Genomic DNA, 12,553 nt, shown 5'->3' with positions numbered 1-12,553 from the left:
TCTTTACGGAAAAAACTACCAAAAGCTGAATAATAGAGATTTTTTACTGTGGGATGGCAAAACCACAGTTATTGGTTACTGGGGTATACCACACTTTTTTAAATAAAGATATTTGCAGCTGAACAGTGAGCGTCACACTCAAACTGCTCTTTTTTAGATACCAAAGGCCCAAAACTTGATAGTACAGCGATTTGACCCGTGGAACTGCGAAACCACACTGGGATGTCAGGCCTACACAAGACTATTTTCAAGAGATATATTTTTGTGTCACAACAGTCAGGAGACACTACTGTTTTTCTTTACGGAAAAAACTACCAAAAGCTGAATAATAGAGATTTTTTACCGTGGGATGGCAAAACCACAGTTTTTGGTTACTGGGGTATACCACACTTTTTTAAATAGAGATATTTGCGGCTGAACAGTGAGCGACACACTCAAACTGCTTTTTTTTAAGATACCAAATGCCCAAAACTGGATAGTACAACGATTTGACCGGTGGAACTGAGAAACCACACTGGGATGTCGGGCCTACACAAGACTATTTTCAACAGATATATTTTTGTGTCACAACAGTCAGGAGACACTACTGTTTTTCTTTACGGAAAAAACTACCAAAAGCTGAATAATAGAGATTTTTTACCGTGGGATGGCAAAACCACAGTTATTGTTTACTGGGGTATACCACAATTTTTTAAATAGAGATATTTGCGGCTGAACAGTGAGCGACACACTCAAACTGCATTTTTTTTAGATACCAAAGGTCCAAAACTGGATAGTACAGCGATTTGACCCGTGGAACTGCGAAACCACACTGGCATGTCGGGCCTACACAAGACTATTTTCAACAGATATATTTTTGTGTCACAACAGTCAGGAGACACTACTGTTTTTCTTTACGGAAAAAACTACCAAAAGCTGAATAATAGAGATTTTTTACCGTGGGATGGCAAAACCTCAGTTATTGTTTACTGGGGTATACCACACTTTTTTAAATACAGATATTTGCGGCTGAACAGTGAGCGACACACTCAAACTGCTTTTTTTTTAGATTCCAAAGGCCCAAAACTGGATAGTACAGCGATTTGACCAGTGGAACTGCGAAACCACACTGGGATGTCGGGCCTACACAAGACTATTTTCAACAGATATATTTTTGTGTCACAACAGTCAGGAGACACTACTGTTTTTCTTTACGGAAAAAACTACCAAAAGCTGAATAATAGAGATTTTTTACCGTGGGATGGCAAAACCACAGTTATTGTTTACTGGGGTATACCACACTTTTTTAAATAGAGATATTTGCGGCTGAACAGTGAGCGACACACTCAAACTGCTTTTTTTTTAGATACCAAAGGCCCAAAACTGGATAGTACAGCGATTTGACCCGTGGAACTGCGAAACCACACTGGGATGTCGGGCCTACACAAGACTATTTTCAACAGATATATTTTTGTGTCACAACAGTCAGGAGACACTACTGTTTTTCTTTACGGAAAAAACTACCAAAAGCTGAATAATAGAGATTTTTTACCGTGGGATGGCAAAACCACAGTTATTGTTTACCTGGGTATACCACACTTTTTTAAATAGAGATATTTGCTGCTGAACAGTGAGCAATACACTCAAACTGCTTTTTTTTAAGATACCAAATGCCCAAAACTGGATAGTACAACGATTTGACCGGTGGAACTGCGAAACCACACTGGGATGTCGGGCCTACACAAGACTATTTTCAACAGATATATTTTTGTGTCATAACAGTCAGGAGACACTACTGTTTTTCTTTACGGAAAAAACTACCAAAAGCTGAATAATAGAGATTTTTTACCGTGGGATGGCAAAACCACAGTTATTGTTTACTGGGGTACACCACAATTTTTTAAATAGAGATATTTGCGGCTGAACAGTGAGCGACACACTCAAACTGCATTTTTTTTAGATACCAAAGGCCCAAAACTGGATAGTACAGCGATTTGACCAGTGGAACTGCGAAACCACACTGGGATGTCGGGCCTACACAAGACTATTTTCAACAGATATATTTTTGTGTCACAACAGTCAGGAGACACTACTGTTTTTCTTTACGGAAAAAACTACCAAAAGCTGAATAATAGAGATTTTTTACCGTGGGATGGCAAAACCACAGTTATTGTTTACTGGGGTATACAACACTTTTTGATATAGAGATATTTGCAGCTCAACAGTGAGCGACACACTCAAACTGCTTTTTTTTTAGATACCAAAGGCCCAAAGCTGGATAGCACAGCGATTTGACCAGTGGAACTGCGAAACCTCACTGGGATGTCGGGCCTACACAAGACTATTTTCAACAGATATATTTTTGTGTCACAACAGTCAGGAGACACTACTGTTTTTCTTTACGGAAAAAACTACCAAAAGCTGAATAATAGAGATTTTTTGTTGTGGGATGGCAAAACCACAGTTATTGGTTACTGGGGTATACCAAACTTTTTTAAATAGGGATATTTGCAGCTGAACAGTGAGCGTCACACTCAAACTGCTCTTTTTTAGATACCAAAGGCCCAAAACTTGATAGTACAGCGATTTGACCCGTGGAACTGCGAAACAACACTGGGATGTCGGGCCTACACAAGACTATTTTCAAGAGATATATTTTTGTGTCACAACAGTCAGGAGACACTACTGTTTTTCTCTACGGAAAAAACTACCAAAAGCTGAATAATAGAGATTTTTTACCGTGGGATAGCAAAACCACATTTATTGTTTACTGGGGTATACCACACTTTTTTCAATAGAGATATTTGCGGCTGAACAGTGAGCGACACACTCAAACTGCTTTTTTTTAGATTCCAAAGGCCCAAAACTTGATTAGTACAGCGATTCGACCAGTGGAACTGCGAAACCACACTGGGATGTCGGGCCTACACAAGACTATTTTCAACAGATATATTTTTGTGTCACAACAGTCAGGAGACACTACTGTTTTTCTTTACGGAAAAAGCTACCAAAAGCTGAATAATAGAGATTTTTTACCGTGGGATGGCAAAACCACAGTTATTGTTTACTGGGGTACACCACAATTTTTTAAATAGAGATATTTGCGGCTGAACAGTGAGCGACACATTCAAACTGCATTTTTTTTAGATACCAAAGGCCCAAAACTGGATAGTACAGCGATTTGACCAGTGGAACTGCGAAACCACACTGGCATGTCGGGCCTACACAAGACTATTTTCAACAGATATATTTTTGTGTCACAACAGTCAGGAGACACTACTGTTTTTCTTTACGGAAAAAACTACCAAAAGCTGAATAATAGAGATTTTTTACCGTGGGATGTCAAAACCACAGGTATTGTTTACTGGGGTATACCACACTTTTTTAACTAGAGATATTTGCGGCTGAACAGTGATCGACACACTCAAACTGCTTTTTTTTTAGATACCAAAGGCCCAAAACAGGATAGTACAGCGATTTGACCCGTGGAACTGCGAAACCACACTGGGATGTCGGGCCTACACAAGACTATTTTCAACAGATATATTTTTGTGTCACAACAGTCAGGAGACACTACTGTTTTTCTTTACGGAAAAAGCTACCAAAAGCTGAATAATAGAGATTTTTTACCGTGGGATGGCAAAACCACAGTTATTGTTTACTGGGGTATACCACCCTTTTTAAATAGAGATATTTGCGGCTGAACAGTGAGCGACACACTCAAACTGCTTTTTTTTTAGATACCAAAGGCCCAAAACTGGATAGCACAGCGATTTGACCAGTGGAACTGCGAAACCACACTGGGATGTCGGGCCTACACAAGACTATTTTCAACAGATATATTTTTGTGTCACAACAGTCAGGAGACACTACTGTTTTTCTTTACGGAAAAAACTACCAAAATCTGAATAATAGAGATTTTTTACTGTGGGATGGCAAAACCACAGTTATTGGTTACTGGGGTACACCACACTTTTTTAAATAGAGATATTTGCAGCTGAACAGTGAGCGTCACACTCAAACTGCTCTTTTTTAGGTACCAAAGGCCTAAAACTTGATAGTACAGCGATTTGACCCGTGGAACTGCGAAACAACACTGGGATGTCGGGCGTACACAAGACTATTTTCAAGAGATATATTTTTGTGTCACAACAGTCAGGAGACACTACTGTTTTTCTCTACGGAAAAACTACCAAAAGCTGAATAATAGAGATTTTTTACCGTGGGATGGCAAAACCACAGATATTGCTTACTGGGGTATACCACACTTTTTAAATAGAGATATTTGCGGCTGAACAGTGAGCGACACACTCAAACTGCTTTTTTTTTAGATACCAAAGGCCCAAAACTGGATAGTACAGCGATTTGACCCGTGGAACTGCGAAACCACACTGGGATGTCGGGCCTACACAAGACTATTTTCAACAGATATATTTTTGTGTCACAACAGTCAGGAGACACTACTGTTTTTCTTTACGGAAAAAACTACCAAAAGCTGAATAATAGAGATTTTTTACCGTGGGATGGCAAAACCACAGTTATTGTTTACCTGGGTATACCACGCTTTTTTAAATAGAGATATTTGCTGCTGAACAGTGAGCGACACACTCAAACTGCTTTTTTTTAAGATACCAAAGGCCCAAAACTGGATAGTAAAACGATTTGACCGGTGGAACTGCGAAACCACACTGGGATGTCGGGCCTACACAAGACTATTTTCAAAAGATATATTTTTGTGTCACAACAGTCAGGAGACACTACTCTTTTTCTTTACGGAAAAAACTACCAAAAGCTGAATAATAGAGATTTTTTACCGTGGGATGGCAAAACCACAGTTATTGTTTACTGGGGTATACCACACTTTTTTATATAGAGATATTTGCAGCTGAACAGTGAGCGACACACTCAAACTGCTATTTTTTTAGATACCAAAGGCCCAAAACTGGATAGTACAACGATTTCACCCATGGAACTGCAAAACCACACTGGGATGTCGGGCCTACACAAGACTATTTTCAACAGATATATTTTTGTGTCACAACAGTCAGGAGACACTACTGTTTTTCTTTACGGAAAAAACTACCAAAAGCTGAATAATAGAGATTTTTTACCGTGGGATGTCAAAACCACAGGTATTGTTTACTGGGGTATACCACACTTTTTTAAATAGAGATATTTGCGGCTGAACAGTGATCGACACACTCAAACTGCTTTTTTTTTAGATACCAAAGGCCCAAAACAGGATAGTACAGCGATTTGACCCGTGGAACTGCGAAACCACACTGGGATGTCGGGCCTACACAAGACTATTTTCAACAGATATATTTTTGTGTCACAACAGTCAGGAGACACTACTGTTTTTCTTTACGGAAAAAGCTACCAAAAGCTGAATAATAGAGATTTTTTACCGTGGGATGGCAAAACCACAGTTATTGCTTACTGGGGTATACCACCCTTTTTAAATAGAGATATTTGCGGCTGAACAGTGAGCGACACACTCAAACTGCTTTTTTTTTAGATACCAAAGGCCCAAAACTGGATAGCACAGCGATTTGACCAGTGGAACTGCGAAACCACACTGGGATGTCGGGCCTACACAAGACTATTTTCAACAGATATATTTTTGTGTCACAACAGTCAGGAGACACTACTCTTTTTCTTTACGGAAAAAACTACCAAAAGCTGAATAATAGAGATTTTTTACCGTGGGATGGCAAAACCACAGTTATTGTTTACTGGGGTACACCACAATTTTTTAAATAGAGATATTTGCGGCTGAACAGTGAGCGACACACTCAAACTGCATTTTTTTTAGATATCAAAGGCCCAAAACTGGATAATACAGCGATTTGACCAGTGGAACTGCGAAACCACACTGGCATGTCGGGCCTACACAAGACTATTTTCAACAGATAAATTTTTGTGTCCCAACAGTCAGGAGACACTACTGTTTTTCTTTACGGAAAAAACTACCAAAAGCTGAATAATAGAGATTTTTTACCGTGGGATGGCAAAACCACAGTTATTGTTTACTGGGGTATACCACACTTTTTTATATAGAGATATTTGCAGCTGAACAGTGAGCGACACACTCAAACTGCTATTTTTTTAGATACCAAAGGCCCAAAACTGGATAGTACAACGATTTGACCCGTGGAACTGCAAAACCACACTGGGATGTCGGGCCTACACAAGACTATTTTCAACAGATATATTTTTGTGTCACAACAGTCAGGAGACACTACTGTTTTTCTTTACGGAAAAAGCTACCAAAAGCTGAATAATAGAGATTTTTTACCGTGGGATGGCAAAACCACAGTTATTGCTTACTGGGGTATACCACCCTTTTTAAATAGAGATATTTGCGGCTGAACAGTGAGCGACACACTCAAACTGCTTTTTTTTTAGATACCAAAGGCCCAAAACTGGATAGCACAGCGATTTGACCAGTGGAACTGCGAAACCACACTGGGATGTCGGGCCTACACAAGACTATTTTCAACAGATATATTTTTGTGTCACAACAGTCAGGAGACACTACTCTTTTTCTTTACGGAAAAAACTACCAAAAGCTGAATAATAGAGATTTTTTACCGTGGGATGGCAAAACCACAGTTTTTGGTTACTGGGGTATACCACACTTTTTTAAATAGAGATATTTGCGGCTGAACAGTGAGCGACACACTCAAACTGCTTTTTTTTAAGATACCAAATGCCCAAAACTGGATAGTACAACGATTTGACCGGTGGAACTGAGAAACCACACTGGGATGTCGGGCCTACACAAGACTATTTTCAACAGATATATTTTTGTGTCACAACAGTCAGGAGACACTACTGTTTTTCTTTACGGAAAAAACTACCAAAAGCTGAATAATAGAGATTTTTTACCGTGGGATGGCAAAACCACAGTTATTGTTTACTGGGGTATACCACAATTTTTTAAATAGAGATATTTGCGGCTGAACAGTGAGCGACACACTCAAACTGCATTTTTTTTAGATACCAAAGGTCCAAAACTGGATAGTACAGCGATTTGACCCGTGGAACTGCGAAACCACACTGGCATGTCGGGCCTACACAAGACTATTTTCAACAGATATATTTTTGTGTCACAACAGTCAGGAGACACTACTGTTTTTCTTTACGGAAAAAACTACCAAAAGCTGAATAATAGAGATTTTTTACCGTGGGATGGCAAAACCTCAGTTATTGTTTACTGGGGTATACCACACTTTTTTAAATAAATATATTTGCGGCTGAACAGTGAGCGACACACTCAAACTGCTTTTTTTTTAGATTCCAAAGGCCCAAAACTGGATAGTACAGCGATTTGACCAGTGGAACTGCGAAACCACACTGGGATGTCGGGCCTACACAAGACTATTTTCAACAGATATATTTTTGTGTCACAACAGTCAGGAGACACTACTGTTTTTCTTTACGGAAAAAACTACCAAAAGCTGAATAATAGAGATTTTTTACCGTGGGATGGCAAAACCACAGTTATTGTTTACTGGGGTATACCACACTTTTTTAAATAGAGATATTTGCGGCTGAACAGTGAGCGACACACTCAAACTGCTTTTTTTTTAGATACCAAAGGCCCAAAACTGGATAGTACAGCGATTTGACCCGTGGAACTGCGAAACCACACTGGGATGTCGGGCCTACACAAGACTATTTTCAACAGATATATTTTTGTGTCACAACAGTCAGGAGACACTACTGTTTTTCTTTACGGAAAAAACTACCAAAAGCTGAATAATAGAGATTTTTTACCGTGGGATGGCAAAACCACAGTTATTGTTTACCTGGGTATACCACACTTTTTTAAATAGAGATATTTGCTGCTGAACAGTGAGCAATACACTCAAACTGCTTTTTTTTAAGATACCAAATGCCCAAAACTGGATAGTACAACGATTTGACCGGTGGAACTGCGAAACCACACTGGGATGTCGGGCCTACACAAGACTATTTTCAACAGATATATTTTTGTGTCATAACAGTCAGGAGACACTACTGTTTTTCTTTACGGAAAAAACTACCAAAAGCTGAATAATAGAGATTTTTTACCGTGGGATGGCAAAACCACAGTTATTGTTTACTGGGGTACACCACAATTTTTTAAATAGAGATATTTGCGGCTGAACAGTGAGCGACACACTCAAACTGCATTTTTTTTAGATACCAAAGGCCCAAAACTGGATAGTACAGCGATTTGACCAGTGGAACTGCGAAACCACACTGGGATGTCGGGCCTACACAAGACTATTTTCAACAGATATATTTTTGTGTCACAACAGTCAGGAGACACTACTGTTTTTCTTTACGGAAAAAACTACCAAAAGCTGAATAATAGAGATTTTTTACCGTGGGATGGCAAAACCACAGTTATTGTTTACTGGGGTATACAACACTTTTTGATATAGAGATATTTGCAGCTCAACAGTGAGCGACACACTCAAACTGCTTTTTTTTTAGATACCAAAGGCCCAAAGCTGGATAGCACAGCGATTTGACCAGTGGAACTGCGAAACCTCACTGGGATGTCGGGCCTACACAAGACTATTTTCAACAGATATATTTTTGTGTCACAACAGTCAGGAGACACTACTGTTTTTCTTTACGGAAAAAACTACCAAAAGCTGAATAATAGAGATTTTTTGTTGTGGGATGGCAAAACCACAGTTATTGGTTACTGGGGTATACCAAACTTTTTTAAATAGGGATATTTGCAGCTGAACAGTGAGCGTCACACTCAAACTGCTCTTTTTTAGATACCAAAGGCCCAAAACTTGATAGTACAGCGATTTGACCCGTGGAACTGCGAAACAACACTGGGATGTCGGGCCTACACAAGACTATTTTCAAGAGATATATTTTTGTGTCACAACAGTCAGGAGACACTACTGTTTTTCTCTACGGAAAAAACTACCAAAAGCTGAATAATAGAGATTTTTTACCGTGGGATAGCAAAACCACATTTATTGTTTACTGGGGTATACCACACTTTTTTCAATAGAGATATTTGCGGCTGAACAGTGAGCGACACACTCAAACTGCTTTTTTTTAGATTCCAAAGGCCCAAAACTTGATTAGTACAGCGATTCGACCAGTGGAACTGCGAAACCACACTGGGATGTCGGGCCTACACAAGACTATTTTCAACAGATATATTTTTGTGTCACAACAGTCAGGAGACACTACTGTTTTTCTTTACGGAAAAAGCTACCAAAAGCTGAATAATAGAGATTTTTTACCGTGGGATGGCAAAACCACAGTTATTGTTTACTGGGGTATACCACCCTTTTTAAATAGAGATATTTGCGGCTGAACAGTGAGCGACACACTCAAACTGCTTTTTTTTTAGATACCAAAGGCCCAAAACTGGATAGCACAGCGATTTGACCAGTGGAACTGCGAAACCACACTGGGATGTCGGGCCTACACAAGACTATTTTCAACAGATATATTTTTGTGTCACAACAGTCAGGAGACACTACTGTTTTTCTTTACGGAAAAAACTACCAAAATCTGAATAATAGAGATTTTTTACTGTGGGATGGCAAAACCACAGTTATTGGTTACTGGGGTACACCACACTTTTTTAAATAGAGATATTTGCAGCTGAACAGTGAGCGTCACACTCAAACTGCTCTTTTTTAGGTACCAAAGGCCCAAAACTTGATAGTACAGCGATTTGACCCGTGGAACAGCGAAACAACACTGGGATGTCGGGCGTACACAAGACTATTTTCAAGAGATATATTTTTGTGTCACAACAGTCAGGAGACACTACTGTTTTTCTCTACGGAAAAACTACCAAAAGCTGAATAATAGAGATTTTTTACCGTGGGATAGCAAAACTACAGTTATTGTTTACTGGGGTATACCACACTTTTTTAAATAGAGATATTTGCGGCTGAACAGTGAGCGACACACTCAAACTGCTTTTTTTTTAGATTCCAAAGGCCCAAAACTTGATTAGTACAGCGATTTGACCAGTGGAACTGCGAAACCACACTGGGATGTCGGGCCTACACAAGACTATTTTCAATAGATATATTTTTGTGTCACAACAGTCAGGAGACACTACTGTTTTTCTTTACGGAAAAAGCTACCAAAAGCTGAATAATAGAGATTTTTTACCGTGGGATGGCAAAACCACAGATATTGCTTACTGGGGTATACCACACTTTTTAAATAGAGATATTTGCGGCTGAACAGTGAGCGACACACTCAAACTGCTTTTTTTTTAGATACCAAAGGCCCAAAACTGGATAGTACAGCGATTTGACCCGTGGAACTGCGAAACCACACTGGGATGTCGGGCCTACACAAGACTATTTTCAACAGATATATTTTTGTGTCACAGCAGTCAGGAGACACTACTGTTTTTCTTTACGGAAAAAACTACCAAAAGCTGAATAATAGAGATTTTTTACCGTGGGATGGCAAAACCACAGTTATTGTTTACCTGGGTATACCACACTTTTTTAAATAGAGATATTTGCTGCTGAACAGTGAGCGACACACTCAAACTGCTTTTTTTTAAGATACCAAAGGCCCAAAACTGGATAGTAAAACGATTTGACCGGTGGAACTGCGAAACCACACTGGGATGTCGGGCCTACACAAGACTATTTTCAAAAGATATATTTTTGTGTCACAACAGTCAGGAGACACTACTCTTTTTCTTTACGGAAAAAACTACCAAAAGCTGAATAATAGAGATTTTTTACCGTGGGATGGCAAAACCACAGTTATTGTTTACTGGGGTATACCACACTTTTTTATATAGAGATATTTGCAGCTGAACAGTGAGCGACACACTCAAACTGCTATTTTTTTAGATACCAAAGGCCCAAAACTGGATAGTACAACGATTTCACCCGTGGAACTGCAAAACCACACTGGGATGTCGGGCCTACACAAGACTATTTTCAACAGATATATTTTTGTGTCACAACAGTCAGGAGACACTACTGTTTTTCTTTACGGAAAAAACTACCAAAAGCTGAATAATAGAGATTTTTTACCGTGGGATGTCAAAACCACAGGTATTGTTTACTGGGGTATACCACACTTTTTTAAATAGAGATATTTGCGGCTGAACAGTGATCGACACACTCAAACTGCTTTTTTTTTAGATACCAAAGGCCCAAAACAGGATAGTACAGCGATTTGACCCGTGGAACTGCGAAACCACACTGGGATGTCGGGCCTACACAAGACTATTTTCAACAGATATATTTTTGTGTCACAACAGTCAGGAGACACTACTGTTTTTCTTTACGGAAAAAGCTACCAAAAGCTGAATAATAGAGATTTTTTACCGTGGGATGGCAAAACCACAGTTATTGCTTACTGGGGTATACCACCCTTTTTAAATAGAGATATTTGCGGCTGAACAGTGAGCGACACACTCAAACTGCTTTTTTTTTAGATACCAAAGGCCCAAAACTGGATAGCACAGCGATTTGACCAGTGGAACTGCGAAACCACACTGGGATGTCGGGCCTACACAAGACTATTTTCAACAGATATATTTTTGTGTCACAACAGTCAGGAGACACTACTCTTTTTCTTTACGGAAAAAACTACCAAAAGCTGAATAATAGAGATTTTTTACCGTGGGATGGCAAAACCACAGTTATTGTTTACTGGGGTACACCACAATTTTTTAAATAGAGATATTTGCGGCTGAACAGTGAGCGACACACTCAAACTGCATTTTTTTTAGATATCAAAGGCCCAAAACTGGATAATACAGCGATTTGACCAGTGGAACTGCGAAACCACACTGGCATGTCGGGCCTACACAAGACTATTTTCAACAGATAAATTTTTGTGTCACAACAGTCAGGAGACACTACTGTTTTTCTTTACGGAAAAAACTACCAAAAGCTGAATAATAGAGATTTTTTACCGTGGGATGGCAAAACCACCGTTATTGTTTACTGGGGTATACCACACTTTTTTATATAGAGATATTTGCAGCTGAACAGTGAGCGACACACTCAAACTGCTATTTTTTTAGATACCAAAGGCCCAAAACTGGATAGTATAACGATTTGACCCGTGGAACTGCAAAACCACACTGGGATGTCGGGCCTACACAAGACTATTTTCAACAGATATATTTTTGTGTCACAACAGTCAGGAGACACTACTGTTTTTCTTTACGGAAAAAGCTACCAAAAGCTGAATAATAGAGATTTTTTACCGTGGGATGGCAAAACCACAGTTATTGCTTACTGGGGTATACCACCCTTTTTAAATAGAGATATTTGCGGCTGAACAGTGAGCGACACACTCAAACTGCTTTTTTTTTAGATACCAAAGGCCCAAAACTGGATAGCACAGCGATTTGACCAGTGGAACTACGAAACCACACTGGGATGTCGGGCCTACACAAGACTATTTTCAACAGATATATTTTTGTGTCACAACAGTCAGGAGACACTACTCTTTTTCTTTACGGAAAAAACTACCAAAAGCTGAATAATAGAGATTTTTTACCGTGGGATGGCAAAACCACAGTTATTGTTTACTGGGGTACACCACA

The sequence above is a fragment of the Phyllobates terribilis genome, unplaced genomic scaffold, assembly GCF_046119375.1.
Source record: "Phyllobates terribilis strain yellow unplaced genomic scaffold, ASM4611937v1 Scaffold_1__5_contigs__length_1240528914, whole genome shotgun sequence".
NCBI classification, from domain to species: Eukaryota; Metazoa; Chordata; class Amphibia; order Anura; family Dendrobatidae; genus Phyllobates; species Phyllobates terribilis.
The sequence above is the reverse complement of the archived record's forward strand: the minus strand, read 5'-3'. Positions refer to the sequence as shown.